At 43.2% G+C, this 17,492-nt stretch overlaps 1 long non-coding RNA gene across 2 annotated transcripts in view; it reads right to left on the bottom strand.

Annotated features, from left to right (window-relative positions):
- LOC115344173 overlaps positions 1–17,164 on the bottom strand; it is a 30,407-nt gene extending 13,243 nt beyond the window's left edge. The window contains exons 1-2 of one of the 2 annotated variants that reach the window (XR_005932904.1): positions 17,044–17,164; positions 14,020–14,131 (exon numbers count right to left, since the gene is read on the bottom strand). This is a non-coding gene — a long non-coding RNA (uncharacterized LOC115344173). The remainder of the gene's footprint in view (positions 1–14,019; positions 14,132–17,043) is intronic. The other variant, XR_003924469.2, reaches the window with a different exon arrangement.
- Between the last annotated feature and the right edge of the window lie 328 nt (positions 17,165–17,492).

Below are 17,492 nucleotides of genomic sequence, written 5' to 3'. Positions count from 1 at the left end.
TGGACTGCTGTGTACGTCCTCTCTGGGCTGTAGGTGCTACAGACCACACCGAATGCTGGCGTTCGGGGAGCAAAAGCTGCCTGCCTGCAATTGCCTATGCTGCCTGGCCTCCTACGTGGGGTCTCTGACCTGTGGGCACCTGGGCTGGGCTCCTACATGTTTTGCACGTAGAGGTTTGGGAGGTAGGCTCCTTCCGCTGCAGCCGGAGACTCCTGAAGTCTCCAGCCATCGCCTGGGCAGAGCGGCCTTTTGATTCTGCCTGTCCAGACACGCATGGCTGTTTAACACGTGGAGACCTTGCAGTCTACGGGTTCTGCACGTTGAAGCAGTACTACAAAGGGACTAGGTGATGAGATGACACATAATCTTACAGGCTTGTTTTCTTCACGCTGCAAAAGAGTCTTTTAATGTTGGAAGAAAATGCCAGAGGAGAGATTGCTGCTGGTGGTGTTTCACAGCTCATCATTTGTTGTGGTTTATTTGGTCACTAGATCAACAAGGAACCTTGCTCTCTATTCTGCCAAAATAGGTTCAATTACAAAAGGTCTTGCTATGAGGAAATGAGTGCTAGTGTTTGGGCAGAGATTGCTGAAACAGCCGGTTGGCTGCACAGCAATTAAAACCATCTTTGTTCAAAAGCTCATGTATAGGAGTTCCAGGATCTGGATAATTCCCACTCATCAGAAGGCTAACAATTTGGCTTCTCTTAGGAAAATGTACGAACTTACTGACTGACATTTAGACATGCCCAGTGTAGCTGCTGTACCATGTCAGAAAACTGGGAATAACATACAACTGAACTTCAGGTGCAAAGGAAAGGAATGCATCTCACTGAGTTGACAGTACAACTTGAAGTTGTCTAACTTTCAGTTTAGTTTATTCAATATACTCATCGACACAGAAAGATTTAATAAGACACTTTGCGGAACTCTATGTTTTTTAACAGTTTTGTCAATCAGTTTCCAATTACTTAGAAATCTTTATTAGACAAAACAATTTAGTAATTCAGGTGATGGCTGAGTATTTTCAAGTAGAATCAGGAGATAAGCAAATCTGGGCAATTGCAGCTGGTACTGATGCGATTGGGAAAAAAAATGGACACACCTAGAAAACCTCTTACTTGGGAAAACCGCTCCATAAGACTTAACTACTCTGATAGCTTTCAGCTAAATACCTCTATCGTTCATCTGTTGAAATATACTTTTACTCCATTCACCACAACATCTGGGTAATTCATGAATATATTGTTCCAGACTTTTTTGGATTTGAGAAGTCTTGATTTTTTTTTTTCATTAATTTGCTCATTATTCTGACTAGGATTTTTTGGCTATTTGTGATCACTCATATTTCCCATATTTCCTCCTTTTGTTCACTACTGAAGTAATATTGCCGTGTATGTTCCCACACCCATGCTTTCGACATGGTTCATTTCTTGCATCAGCTCCACGATGACTTTTCAGGAGAGTTCAGCTGTAGGCCATAATTTGCTATAATAATAAAGTTCAGGGTCAGAAAGTTAGATGTGTGTGGAGCACAGGACTTGACATTTTCAGTGCTGAACACCAAAGTACAAAGCTAGGGAAGGAGGCCTGTGACAGATTTGAAACCTGATGTATTGTGAAACACCAGGAGTGCAAATAAACATTTTGTATCAGCAGAGAGCGTACCTTCCTGGACAGTCTGCTGTAGATGCCTATGGTTCAGAAGCTGCATGATGTTAGTATGACGTCCTCCTGATTTTCATCGTTTCTTTTGTTTCCCAATTAACATTTAGATGTATTTTAGTCCACTGATTCTTTAGAAGGACTGATTTGGGATTGCAGCAACAGCTGTCTCTGGTTAAAGCAGTAATTCTCAGCGTGTACGGTTCACAAAGGGGAGTGAGTTAAATTAATCGTGCAGCAAAATGTATAACACTGCAGAAGTCAATGGAGGCCCTTTGCATGTGCACCACTGCTGCCGAGAGCACATCTCTCACCATTATTTATAAATGACATGGAAGATTCCCCTCCAGCAGCATATTGATTTAACAGCCTATAAACACACACAATATAATACTTTCTGTTGTTCTCAGTCCACAATCAGAGCAAGTTCAAGGATGTAAACCCCATGTACTATCAGCTAGGTTACTCCAGTGTATTTACACTAGATCCGCTCATGAATGCTTTTCTACTCAGCTTTGTGCAAGAGCGAAGTATCACTTGGAGAAGTTCAGGACAGCATCACATATAAATGAAGTGCCATAACTGAGTTATGCCCTAGAAATGTGACCACTGGCCGTAGCCACCAAACGGCAGCCAAACAAAGGCAGACCAGATAGTCCAGTATTTAATCCTGTTTGATAGGCACTGGTTTCTAGACAGTGTTACTGCAAATAAAAAAAGCAGCATGTACACCTACAGGCCACTCAACCAGGGGAGAACCAGAACCAGGGAAACTTGATTTCCTGCGTATTTGTCATATGCAAGACTGACTGGGGTGCTTTTCCTGCTGCAGGAGGGTCCTGCTCTTTGTCTCTCTGCTTCTTCTCAGCTTTCCCAGGTAAACTCAAGTGTATTGTAAGGTATGAGCTCAGAGAGCAGTTTCAGAAGGTAATTGCTGGAGTCTTTATATGTTATAGTTACACTTAAAGCACATGAATTATTTTTGAGACCTCTATATGTATCTCTGAAGTTAAACTGGCCACCATGTCCTGAGCTACTAAGGAACAGGGAGCAGCCACAGGTAGAGATACACAGAAACTGGAAGTATGATCACAAAAGGATTGTTTCTGTAGAAAAACAGCTAAAAATGGGAAACTTCATTCAGTAAGTCCCTGAACTTATGTCCTTTTTTATGGTAAAAAGACACCAAATTCACAGAACTGCCACAGTGTACATGTTGGTGATGTCAAGTGCAGGAAATGATGGTTTTGGAAATTTGAGAACTTCCCATGGCACTGATATAACAGCAAATAAATCTTTATTCTGAAATTACACTAGAATAACTTGATCAAAACCACAAAAAAAAAGAAGAAAATAAGCACAAATGGATGTGAAATAATATTAATTTTATACTTTATGCACACACACCTGAAGATGGACATATTACTAGGAATTTCATTCTCTTGTGACTAGTTTTGAGGAATTAATTTATCTTTGCTTACAGATGGGCTTGAGATTATCAAGAGCGTGGGAAATGCAAAATCTTTTAGTATCATTCAGTTTATCAAAAAGATTTACAAAACACTTCCACTCAAATCCATTTTTTCTGGATGAACCCATCTCTTTTGTTGATTAAAACAGTGTTTCTTATTTTTCTTTTTGGCAAGAATAGTTTTGAAGGGTAAAGATGGTGTTACTTCAGCTGTTAATATTAAAATTGTAGAGTGTGTACTTTTAAATGTCTGGTTTTTAAATGGAGGTCAGGAACAGGAATTGGGAAACACGAGGTATCAGTAGGTAGACTGAGCTCGAGAATCTAGTTTATAAGCTTTTGGAACACTGACAGTAGAAAATCAGATGGAAAATGCATTCCCAATCCAAAATTCCTCTTGTAAAATTCCCATAAATCCATTTGTTTGCTTACTTCAGCAGCATTTGTTTGCTGCTGAAAAGGTCAAGGTTTGTTTTGCAAACATCTTCCCCCTGCCCCATACCTATCCCCAGCAAAATGATATACAGGCAGGAATAAGGGAATCAACTGACCCTATGAAGTCAGTCTCCCAAAGCAGATGCAGTGTAAGTCACTGCGGTAGCAATGCTGTATTTATTTTCTTATGTCACAGGTCTCACAGGCTCTGACGAAATTACTCAGAACTGATTGTTTCTGTAAATAAATCAAACTTTGCTGGTTGCAGTACAGAGGCAGAAAGACCTGAGATTTGAGAAGCCAAATTTAATTTAAAAAAAAGAACAAACAACAAAACACAAAAAGAATTCATATTTTCATCATATGCACACATACATATGATTGATGAAAAAAGGAAAATAGCTTTCGTTATTGCTCCCATTCGTTAAAGACTTGTAACTTTTTCTTTTCTCTTGGAAAGCAATTTAGAGAAGATACAGTCCATGGTGTTGGTGGTCTATATACCTTCCCCTTCTTAAGTTCATTCCCAGCCACATTCTCTATGAGTGGTTGGCTCTGACTGCCGGTGAGTCAGCCCTCCCTCCTGCCCAACCTGTGCCTCTAGGCAGGAGGAGGTGTTCAAGACAGGGGTGTGACTTTGCAGCCTGGCACTCAGCAAGCAGGGTTGAGGAGAAAGCACCACAGGTTTTGGTCCTACTGTTGATGAAGACATGGATCTCAGTCTGTCTCCAGCCTTCCAAAAGTATACCCTAATACCTACCTCAGGGTCGTTTTTTCCCCTCCCCTTCTGTTTCAGGTAGCTCCTGTTCCTTTGCAACAGCTCAGCAAAAGAGAAGCCATACCAAAATAGCTGATAACCCTCAGGCTAAGATTTGTCTTACAGAAGTGCAAAACAAGTTTTACAAGAAAGCTGTTGCTCTTACTGAATTTTGCGGAAAATCCTAGGCTACTAGTTGCATAATGTGGAATTAGAGCATAATGGCAGATGGCCACTGGGGAACTATGTGGAGATATTTCTCCACTGGTTCCTGAAAGCAGATGAGGCTTTGTGCTGGGTTTGACATCAGGCTAACTTGTACCTTTTTTGAAGAATGAGGTGCTGTGGTTGCAGAGAAGCATTTTGGTTCTTGAGGAGCCACACCTAACCCACGGTGGCAGCAGTCTCCCTGGTCAACTAATAGTTGAATGAGATTTCTGAATAGAGGGTTTTAGTACCCTAGTTTCAGATTTAGATGCCTAACTTCTGCTGCTTGAGAATCTTATGTCACATATGTCTTCTCCTCAGCTCTGTTTCAGGGGGCTAGTATTTATGCACAGATAAATTTTTTTAATACAAAAATCTCAGTGTATACACATGAATAGTTGCAAAGCCAAAATGAACTCCGCGTGGTTCTGCTGCTGTCAATTGCATTACCTGGATCTATACCTTTAAATTGTGGGCTGAATAGCTTTTGACACATTCTGCATAGGCTTCTTACAGAATATTATTAAATGCAATTAATAAAAGCCTGCTAGCAAATCTTTTCAGCTGTAAAATATTGGAAAATATTCAGTTTGCTTACAACATGGTGCAATTGTAAATTGAGAATTCTGAATTAAATTCCCAGCTGGGAATTTAAAAGCATATGTCCCATTTATTTTTTCACTACTCCTTTTTGTTGTCCACAGTGAGAACTGGTCCATTGCTAAAGGCAGATAACAGATGGTAAACCCCCACTACCATCTGACTCTGTTATCATCCCATTCCTCGGCATACCTAATCTAATAAATTGAGTGTAATTGACTATAAGGGTTCATCCTACATGTGAACGCATCCTAGTACGTCATAGCTCTAACAAGAACGCTAAGCAGACTCTTGGAGCTGATGCTGCTTTTCACATGTCTATTTACTTACGCAATCTAGAGTAGTCAGGGTAATTTAAATGTGAGGTTCAATAGGAAAAGTAAGCTTTTCAGAGCACTGGAAGAACTCCACTTCCATCAGCTCCTCCAATCCAAAATTAAACAGCTTATCAGATTTATCCAGTTCTGTTAAAGCACAATAAACACCACAAACAGTAAAAAAACCTGTATCATCACTTTAAAAAAAAATCTTTGGTTTAATTTATATAATTTCATTGTCATTGAGTCTTTGTGCTATCACTTTCAGCTTGAAATATAATGACCCAAATACTTCCTTAGTTTTTGAGGTTTTAATTTTATTTTCTTCTTCAACACTACCTTGATAGCTTTCAAAATAGGTTAACTTGCATGGTTTTCAGTCTCTAAATCAATGTCCCCATGCAGGAAAACACGTAGGCATATGTTTAGTTTTAATCTCAAACTTGAATCCTAGTGCTTTTAGTGAAATTCAAGTATGTGCTGAAGTGCATTCCTGAATGAGGGCACTTTCCTCAACAGAAAATCATCTTTCTCTGGATTAAAGTGGGGTACTCACATGGGCATCAAGGAACACTGCCGCATTCCAGAATTCCAGGCTGATCATCATCTGCATCCTTAAGCAGTAATGATTCTCTTTAGAGTCCTCATTTATTTGACCGTTATTTAGTACTCACTGTTTAATATGGTCTTGCAGGCCTAGTCTAGATGAGGGTGTTATTTTGTTAGGTCTTGTGTTAATGCAAAACATATCCTTATACTATCGCAGCTATAGCACCTTTATTGTAGTACTCCGAAACATTTCCCCTTAAGCTCAAATTCATAACTGAATTATCATGGCTTAACAAGTTACTGTGGACCAAGTGAGCCATGATAACAATCCACATGAATGCTTTTAGTCCATGGTAAAGCTGAAGTGATACGACTTGGCGTAGCTTTCAATGCAAGACAGTACCTTGCATTTGCAGCAATGAGACCACAGTTACTCAGCTGACATCATGGAATGTATATATGAAGCTGATCCTTTTTTTGTGCTAGAAAAATGTAAATCTTTAAGTCTGTTAATGTAATTAAAATAGTGCAATCTTCCTAGTTACAGTATATTTAGTACGATATCTATTTAGCACACTTAATTATAGCATAATTAAAACAGCACGTATTTCCAATCTGAATTCACAATTAGTATAAAGAAGTTTTATACCAGTATAGCTATTTGCAGAGAGAAGACTAAAGAAAACCTTGTGTACTTTCACCTGCAAGTGTAGCTACATTCATTCTAAAAGTTTTTCCTCACTAATTATTTCAGTGTCTAAAACTTGCAAATGAAAACCAGGCGTACTAAAAACTACCAGAGAAGAATGCTATTATGGGTAGAAGCAGTCATGGTAACATTAGTTAAGGTTATTCACAATTACCCTCTAAATTCCTGGTTTTGGTTGTTTCTAACTTTACCAAATATACACTATCCAAGCTCTGATTTTTCCAATCCCAATTTTTCCATGTTGGATATATACTTCAGGTTGAATTACAAGCAAATTAACAAAAAGATGTTGACAAATATAGCTGCTCTGAGAACGATATTAGAAGAAAATAAACTTTATTTCCCATGTAAGAAGAGAACAGATTTGTTGAAAAGTCCTGCTATTTCTTTGCCCAGACAGCTGAATACTCTCTTCCTCTCTCCCACCTCTTGACCCAGAGAGCTAGGCTGCTCTGCAATGGGTCCTGTGAGTCTGGGAGTTTGTTTAAAGGGGTTTGCCCTGGCACTGCTTTTCTCCTCCAGCAGTTTGCAGACATTTCTACTGCAGATTTGGCCATTCCTGCTTCAGTGGTGGCAGGAGTTCAACCTTGGAATATTCTGTATTCATTTATTATTTGGGAGACTGACAGTGTGCTTCTCTGGCACACAAGCCGCAGAAGCGAAACCAGAATGGAACTTTATGAAATTAAGTGAGTTGATTAAATCTTATGCATTTAATCCAAGTTTATCAGCAGTGAGGGGGCACTTTTCTAGCCTACGGGGTTTCTCTTTGTTAAATTGCAAAAGGCTGTTACACCAAAGGCAACAGAATTTTGTAAAATGGTTATAAATTTTTTTGAGTTGAAAGTATGTAAGTCACTAACAGCCCACACTTGACACATGAAAGAGAAGTCACTACCAGCCACTTCTGTCATAATGAACACATCGACATTTGTAAGATATCACAAATAGGTAAAGTATACCTTCTCCTAGTCTCAGCAATTCATTTTATAGATGTATATTAGCAAAGGTGGGTCCTAAGGAATGATTTAAATGGCCTTACAAATCAGGTCAGGGAGGATTTTCTCTGTGTGAGCAGTCTTTGCTGGGTTAATTTAGGTAATTGGTGAGGGCAGCCACTCCACAAAGCGCTACATGAGTTACTGTGTCAGCACTTGCTGGGATTTCTGGGGATATATCCCGTGGCTCTTTCACTCCATTAAGATGAATTACCCTGTGATCCCAATGAACTGTGGGAAAGTGTTTCCTTCTGAACGCCTCTAGAAGACTGTCTGCACTGAAGTTGTTTAGTGCTCTTCCAAATCCTGAAGAGGTATATTACAAGGCTTATTAAGGTTTTTTGCCTAGGCCCCAGGGCAGGTTAGCAACTGTGGCTGAGAGCAGCATCATTCAGGTGACAGGGAATACTGCTTGTAAAAAAAGTGTTTAGGAAGAACAGCTAGTAAGTCTCACTTTATTTCAGTGTAATTCACCTAAGTAGTTCTTGCATTAGTATTTCTATGAGGACATATCCTAGGAGGCCCTGTCACTGGGAAGACCAAGCTCATGTACAGATAAACCTAAGGAACGAACAGGCAAGGCTGGCATCTGTAACAGAAGAGCGGAGGCTGCGGGGCATGGGATGGGAGGAAGCAGGTAATGAAGAACAACAAATGGAGGGAAATACAGTTGTTGCTTTTCTGAATCAGAAACAAAATGCATGCCAATATTGGGCAGGGTGATAGCTGCACCAACCAAACAATGCTCAGTCATGTATGTATTTGGGTTAACCTCTCCCTGAAAATCATGGAATTGCCTACCTTTTTCCACCATCTACTTGTTCCTGTACATGTGATCAGAGGCCACAAATATGAGCACAAACAAAATATGGGCAATGTAATTGTTTAAAGTCTTGTAAGCCAGGAAGCCAAAGCATGATTTTCTTTGCAGCCGTGCATGCCTTTGATGTCAGCTGAATGTATACATAAGCCCAGTTTTGACCTGAGTGTTAACAGACACTGCTTTCCAAGGAGGAATGTAGGGCTAAGATCAGGCTAGTGTTGCTTAGTAACCTCTAACCAAAAGCCCAGCCACAAATGAGGAACCTTTCTGCCTGTTTGGCTTTTTGCCTTGTGTGATACTAAGTGAACAGCCATTTTTTTTCCTAAAAAAAAAATGAGGAATAGCTATTTCTTACCTACGATTTTGCAGTGATGGTGCTCACAGTACTTTGCAAGGAGGCCAGGACAATTAATCCAATTAATACAAAAATGACTTATTAAACATTCTTTTGATTAGAGAGGGAGGGATGAAGGAATTCTCATATCACCAGTTTCAAGGCAATTGAAGATGACTCTGGACTTTTTCCTGCAAGGGAAGCGATTCATCCTCTCATTCCCACCTAGGGTCCCCCTAATCTCTTTCCCATCCCTGCGCCTGGCATTTTACTGTATCTGTGCCAGGATGAATGTCAGTTTGCCTGGTAGATTTCAACTAAACATCCAGTCTCACTTTTTCCCAACATTAATGTGTTTGGGTTTTTTTCCCCGTTGTTAATGGTCGTCCCCTGTCTGCGAATAGGATACAGAGAACACTCTGTGAGTCTCATATTTCTAGAGTAATAAAGTAAGGGTAAGAATTTTGTAATGGAAAGGAGGCATCAAATCTTGACCACCTAGAGGGAGCTATGTTATTTCTGATCTGTAAGCAATTGCAGGAATAGAGAGGGAGAGCTGGAAGAGTCTTTTCATTACAGCAGTGCCAGGATCTTGTGTCTGTGATGGCCAAGATTTTAAAGCATATGGATAAGAAGGATTATTCTACCTAATCTCTGCCTAACCAACTTCTCTACAGAACAGAACAAGAAAAGTGGTCAGAAAATGAGCAACCATGACCCCAATCCTCATATGCTGCAGCTGTGCTGGATGTCATTTCAGTTGCATGTACTATGTCTGTGCTCTACGACTTTCCTACCATGCAAGTCTGCTCAACAGGTAGCCAAGGAAAATTGAACAGAGAAGTGGGCATCCTTTACAGAAGAAAAAGGAATGACACAGACTTTATTTCATCATATTATTTCCCAATCTCTTTGTCTCCTTTGGGGTCTATGTGTGTGTATGTCGTGAGGATACAAAGGCAGATTGTGGTTTTGTTCTTAGCGCACACTATGGTAAAGACAACCTTTAGAAACAAGTGTGGAAATACACACCTTGGCTGCGTGTAATGATGAATTCCCACTAATCCCCAGACAGATGATGAATTTCCACTAATTTGGGTAGGAGATAAACTACCTAAATACTTTAAAAAGTTTAAAACTTAGAAGACACCCCACCTAAGCAAAAAAAAAAAAAAAAAAAGGTGACAAAAAAAGACAAGACTTGATTGATTAACACTGTTTCTTCCTGTTGATAGAATCTGAGGTATGAACCTCATAGGATTTATGACTTATCAATGGATGATAGAAACAGGCTGGGAAGGACTTTGAGCGGGAGGGTCTGTTTGCCATCCTGCTGGCCAGGGGAGGATCTAGTATGCCACAACCATTCCCATCAGACATTTGTCTAACCTGGTTTTTCAAGCTTGAGCACTGGACTTTTTACAGCCCTGCAGTGCATCCCAACACATGTCCTTGCTTGCCACGAGAAACTTTTTTCTAGTACCCAAGTTTCACTTGTTGTTCAAGCCTATTACTGAGTCCACGAAGAAGGAAAGACTCATTTCCTCCTTTGTGGCAGTGGCTCTCCTCACGCGTCTCCTCTCCAGACTAAACAACCCAATCCTTTCAGCCTTTCTCTTATTGGCGATGTTTCATACAGCTGCTGTCATCCACTACCTTCTCTGGGCTCTGCAAGTCCTTGTGAGAGTTTGCATGTGTCTAACGCAGCTGCGCTGGCAAAGCTGACCCTCAGCTGCACAGCCAGACCCCACTGGGGCTGGCAGGGAATGGGCTCAGGGCCCTGACAGTTATATATATACCTTTACAGATCTTAGTATGCTGCTGTGTATCTCTGAAGGGTCAGCTTGCACTTCTAGTGCGTACAAAAGCAGAGGTTTCTCCTGTGAACTTTTCTCCCTTTCGCTCAAAAGTCCATGTGAAACCGAAAGTCCAGCTCCCCCAGGAGCCGTCCCTGGCACTTCTGATATGCCAGACACAAACACATACACGAGAAATGGAACAATTATTGGCAGGCATTTAGCAAACTGGATAAAAAAATAGTTAGGTTTTAACCACATGTGATTTTCCCTCCTAACCAAAGATTTCGGTTTCTGGCTTGGTTTCAGTGTTACAACACTGACTTGCTTACGTCTTTTTTGAAATTGGTCTGGCTTATGTTAGAGTCTTAAAAGACACTGTCTTTGCTTAAAGAATACCATGCAAAGGGGTCTATCTTTATTGCACTCACACAGGATGAGGGGCAGATAGTTAACCTGAAACATCCACACGCATGTGCTGCCTGACTCTGGAGACACCTGAAATCTGCATTTGATCCTAAAGTCACACCAGGTTCCCGGTCAGATCCAGAAGCACTTTGGTTGTGACAAGGCTGAATATCAAGGCTGAACAGCTCATGCTCAAGTTCCTGAAACTATGGGTGAGATTTCTTTCACATAAAAACTTGGGAGGTCTGCATCTCAGTAACAGTTCGCCCTGCGTACCCGTTATGGTTAACAGAGTAACACGGGCACTCAGTGCTCACAGTGAGATGAACCATCCCTTGGAGGAGTCTATTTCTCTCCTCAGACAACAAAAACATTTAGATTACTCACTCTACACAGACGTCCATGTTTTGCCACCTGAAAAGCACTTCCTCCCGGGTTCTCTGAGGGCTGCATCTACTAAGTGTTCCCAAATGACACGGGGCCCATCCTGCAGGACAAGAGGCCTCGAGCTCAGTACCTGCACACGCACATGCAGTCTGGTGACTGTGATACAGAATCGCTCTTCATTTGTGAAGATCAATTATGTACCAGTTTCAGGTGTTCTTCAAGCTGGGAAACAGTGTTGGAAGAAATACCGTGTTGTAAACCGAGGCAGAACCTCAGCCAGGAGAGGCCTGTATGTTAGCACAGCTGCTCAGGTCACTCGGGTGTGCAATTAAATGGGGAGAAACAGATAGACGGGAGCCCCATGCACCTCTTAACCAGGGCAGCTCCCGCCTGCTCTAGGCGCCGGCTTTGCAGTGGGGAAGCGGAGAGTCTGTCTCTGGGAGACACTGACCTCCGCTGGTGGCTTTCCCAATTACAAGCTAGATTTCCACACTCCCGCCTACAGTTACATCAACCATTTCAATACGGCTGGGATTCCTAATTCTCTCCCAAAGTTTGACTTGAAATCCTAGGATATCCTGGTGTACAACAGAGCAGTAACTCTGCCATGTCCTTAGGCGGTCCCAGGCTTGTCACAGTACCTTTGGAAAAAAAATAAATCACAAACTATTACAAGCCCTGACCCAAAACCTCCTGCTTTGCCTTTAATCATGTTATTAATAGTAAAAAATACATGGCCACATCTTATGTCTTATTCATTAGGCAGAAAACCATAAGAAATACAACTTTCTGCACTATGGCGGTTCAGGCTGAGGAGTGCAATGCTTTATCTCCGAGGATTTCATAGCACTTTGTGAGCATATAAAACCACTGTGCAAATGAAGTCCTCTTCTGCCTTCCCCACAAACCTGCTCATGTGTGCCCCATTAACAGCACCAGCGTTCAAGATGGGCAAAAAAGTAACAGTAGGTACCCGTGCTTGTACTACTACCACTCACATAGCAGAAGCTTAAAAGGACCGGCCCCTGCCAAGACTGTGACTAGCATGAAATGGGAAGCCCTCAGGTGCCAACTTACTCCTCTGTTACTCACCTATGAACTCATGAACTATGTGGGATTTACTGGCACATTATCAACAGAACAAGCCAAGCAATACTGCTTGAGCGGTACGGTGATGACCAGCGGGTGAAGATGGGTATCGACAGGCTAGACTGACCCATGCCTGAGAACTGCTGTCAAGCACAGTTTGTGATTTGCCTCTTTTGCCACTAAATGTCTTACTTTGCCTTTCCATTTCATGTAAGGGAACAGCTGGACTGAAAGGAAGGGAACTTATGAGGCTAATCTGGGAGAGAGAAAAAAAACCTGCAACAACGACGGATTTCAAAGAGAGAGTCTTAAATGGAGAACCACAGTGTTCAACAGACTTCTGGATTTGCCCCTACCTGATCCTGCTGTGCCATGGCTACAGGAGTGCAAAGCCCTGTGGCCTTGATATCCTCCCATGGAAGCAAAGGAACAGCTGGAGTAGCGGAAATTGTCTACATGTGGCAGACTGGATAACTGAGGCTGAACAGAGATACAGGCATTATATATTGACAGGCAGTGTCTCTTGCTGATTTTACCTGCTTTCTCTCAGCTTTTCTTCTCTTTTTCTGTAATCTTTCCTAAAGCCGGGAACCTTGCTAAATACAATCTTTGTAAACAACGTCATTCTATCTATGAGAAACAGAGCCGGCTCTTGGCAGAAGCAAAGTAGAGAGCTGCTAAGGAACAGATAGATGGGCGTAGCGCATGAATTATGGCCCAATGGCTACATTATCAAAGCGTGGTTGCTCTTGCCACTGCAGGGGAAGAAGAGGCGTGTGACCGCAGCAGAGGTAAAGGGCCCTCTCTGCAGCAGCAGTCGCCATCCCCTGCATCCCCCCCTCCCTCCACCAGCAGCCAGAACCATAACTCTGGAGCACCCATCTCTGCCACAGCCTCCCTCTCCCCTGGCAGGAGCATCCCAGCCCAGGCCTCTTTGCCTGTAGCTGTAAGACCCTGAGCTTGCTTTGACCAGAAGCTATATACATGGAGTATCAAGGCTGTATCAGTGCCTCCCAATTAAAAGTCTGTTTACAAATAATTTTGGAGCATTCCCTACGTTAGAGGCAGTGGTCATGCTGCCACACAATTTATTAGGCTAAAGGACAATTCCTGTATATCTCTTAGAACAAAGTCCACACAGTGGAATATGGCAATGTGTTAGAGAGCTCCAGTTTAATCCCGTACAGGCTGGTATGTCTACATGACGCAGGGCGGTGTCACGTCACTGTATTACTTCAGGTCTCAGAAGCAGCATGGACTAGTTAGCCCTGTTTCTCCATCAGATACCACTCTGGTATTTATGCTCCAGCACTTGCAAAAGCCCAGGGAAGAGGTGCTTCTTCAGGAGTCCCTATGAGGACCCACGTTCTCCTCCTGTGCTCCATTTCAAAGGCACCCCTATGCCTGCATTTAGTGGTCAGAGCGCACAGGCACTGAGCCACTTGATGAGGTGGAAGCCAAAAACCAGTTCTTACCAGAAGGTGTCTGTAGGACACCGATACCCTTGTTCTCTGCCCTTGCACTCTGATGTTCCTCAAGCAGAACAGCAATTCTTTCTGCAGTGACTGTCACAGTAAAGCTGGCAGCCTAAGCAAAAATAACATGAAAAAGGAAGTAGATCACTTGCATAAAATCCATAGCATCCAAATATCTACTAAGACTTCATTTATGCAAGTGAGCACTGTCTATGCCTAGCATCCAAGGACACTCCCATTCATCCGAGATGTACTCGGCTGATTTTCTTTACAGGAGTTAATAGTCTGTTCTTTGGCACTTGATCAGGTATCTCCACAGTATTCATAAGTGCCCCACTGATACTCTGTTATGGGGGATCTGCATGAGATAGTAGTTCTGTGAGTAGCAAGACATAGAGAGCCTGCCCTCTTCCATTTTTTTGTCCTATGTTTTCTGGATCTTCTATGGTAGCATATTGATTTCCTCTTCTTGTCCCATACAGCCAATGCTGCAATACTCCCAGGTTCTCTTTTTCCCCCCAAACCATCTCTGTACTCCATTTTCTCCTGTGCTCTCCTAAGTCAACTAAGACACTTACCTCCCCACTGTGTTGCCTAAAGCCTCCTGCTACACTCATCTCAGCTCTCATGCCTTCTGTAGCTCTCTTGTAATACTCCTATTCCAATTGTTTTACATGATGGTTGTGCAAGATACATTATATGCTATGGCTGACTCAAAGTCTAGGCATGCTACTCATTCAACTGTCTGACAGGTATACCAGAAAGAGTAACAGCTGAACTTCACTGAGCAATAAAGCACTATCTGCTCACCAGTCTCCAAGAAACCTGTGGGACACAAGATTTTTAAGATGCAATGCTATCTGTGACATTTCTATGTTATGGCTTAAAGGGTTTAAAAAGGCAGTGATGACAGTGTGGCTGCACAAGCCTTATCTCTGTATGAAATCTGACTAAAAAACAAAAGCCATTCTGCAGCACCAGACAGCAGTGATAATGGTGCCATCAAATTGAAGCTAGTATAAGGTAGGCTCTGTAGTTGTCATTGCTGCTGGCAGCTGCTGCTCTCTAGGTATGGATATTCTACTACAGCAAAGTCTTAAATTACAAGGCTACTGGGAAGTTACACCTTGTAAACCCTACTAATCACAGAGTGAAAATTGCTATAACAAAAACTCACTAGGAATTAGTCCACTACGAATTAGTCCACAATGCCCAAAGCACCTCAGAGACCTTGGCGTGCCCCTTAAGAGCAAAGAGTGAACCCACACATGACAGATCATTCCCTGACCTGGAGAATGGGGATCTGCCTTCTCCCTGGGACCTGGAGAAAGGGATCTTCCCTCTGCCCTGCAGCAGGGCAGAGCTGATTCCTCACTCTGGAAAGGTCTGGAAGCCACATGACTTGGGGGCCTGAATTTTCAAAGGATAAGTGTTGATGACTTTTGCTTAAACCTGGGCTCAGAAGGACCAAAATTGTGTTCGAAAAAGAAATTTCAATCAGTTAAGAGCTCTTGAAACAATTATCATCGTGCCTAGCTCTGTCTTGCCTAAACACAGCAAGTGATGAAAAACAATTTGGTGTTTTGAGAGCTTCTATTTTTTTCATATTTTAATATATTATTTACATTTAATTTTCTTTAATGTTAATTTCTTTAATCTTTAATTTCTTTAATCTTAAATCTTTAATTTTCTAAATCTTTCAAGATGTCACTTAGGACAGGAGAAGGGAGATTGCTGAAATGTATAATCAGAGCTAATCTAGATTCACTTTACAGCCATAGAGAGAACTAAGCATTTTTAATATACAATCCATCTGAGTGAGGGGAGTCCCAGCCTTTTCCAATGACCAGCTCTCTGAGCTCTATCATTTTTCCAAGCTCAGACATAGCAGTCTTTGAAAATTGGCAAGATATGAAATATCTTGTTTACTTTCTCCTTTGTTTGAGCTAACCTCTCTCCTGCCTTGCTTAGTTCAGGTTGTGTCTGGAGTCAGATACTGGCTCCTAATCTGGAGGTAACCAGAAGAGATGCAGCGGTCTTGCTTCTGAGGAGATTCTCCTGCTCTTAAGCCTTTGAGTTCTCTCAGAGTAGCAAGGTAGGAAAAATGAATATTTATGAGCACAGCAGGACCAATGCAGCCTGGTCTTCTATGCATTAATGTTGCAAGGTGTGGGTTCTCTGTTGTGTAATAAGAGAGTACTGAGACAGCAGCTGCACGCTTTTCCTGAGCTGTAAACTAGTACAGCCTCCTTCTATCTTAGACTACCTATCTCCACAAAACATGCCTACACCGATAAACTTCATCATCTCTGACTTATTACCTGACTTGGTCAGAATTGGACAGTGGGTGGGAGAGACAGACAGGTGTTTCTATGTAGACACACACAAGCACACAGCCCTATCACTTAACCCTAATTTGCTTAGATGGTCAGGCCAAAACCTGTAAGGGTAGAGTTACACCAAAGGCAGGCATACCACAAATCATTTGTCTGTGATTATCAGGGTCAACTGCATAGACATTTTTTGTGATCATGCCTACGTGAGGAGTTTACACGTCTGGCTCAACAACCTAGTTTGAACACTGCAGATCCCAAGCTGAAATTACCCTCTGAAGTTGGAGTCACTTTTAATTTAAACTGAGGCAGCTTTATGGAGATACAAAGTCTGAGAAACTGCCCGAGGACACGACGCCTGCTGTTCCCAAGACAGGCGGGCAACCCGCTCCTTCTCACAGGCAGCGCAGTTACAACCTCGTAGCCAAAACCTGCCTTTACAGCGTACGCTCGTCACCCCGGTAACAGGCTGGGCTAAAGTCGGACTCTCCAGGAAAAGCAGAAGCAAGTCTGTAGGTAGAGGTGTTATTGCAGCAGTTAATGGCCTCAAGAAAAGTGAAAGCTTTCAGCACGCAAATGCCTTTCCAGCTTTGAAATAAAAGCCGCAAGCCTCAGAGCTAAATACAAGTTAGCTCAACTGTTCCGAGTGTAATTAGACACGCACCGGAGCAGCCAGCGGGAAATGCAATACCTGTAAAGCACAGCGTGACTGGGCGAGCGGTTTCCTGACGTAAGCAGCAGGCAGGCCCGCAGCCACGAGAACTGCCGCGAGCTGCCCTCTTTTCCCGCAGCACGCCCGGGGCCGCGGCCCAGCGCACCGGCAGCACCCGCCCCCGCGGCGGGGCCGGCACGGAAAGTCCCCCGGGGCGCGGGGCTCGAGGGGCGGCGCCAGGGCGGGCCGGGGCGAGAACGCCCCCCGCGCGGCGGAGCGGCGGCCGGCCGGGCGGCCCGGCGGCGGCGGCGGCGGCGGCGGGTGGAGCGGCGGGTCGGGCGGCGGCACGCAGGCTGCCCGGCGGCGTGCCGGGGCGCGGCCGGCGCGCACCGCGGGTTCGTTCCGGGCGTCGGCCGCGCCCCGCGGCAGCTGCTCAGCGGGGGAGCCGGCGCGGAGTGCCGGGACGTGTTCTCAAACGGAGTAGGCGG

The sequence above is a fragment of the Aquila chrysaetos genome, chromosome 7, assembly GCF_900496995.4.
Source record: "Aquila chrysaetos chrysaetos chromosome 7, bAquChr1.4, whole genome shotgun sequence".
Lineage (NCBI taxonomy): Eukaryota > Metazoa > Chordata > Aves > Accipitriformes > Accipitridae > Aquila > Aquila chrysaetos.
This window is presented reverse-complemented; position numbering and strand designations above follow the sequence as displayed.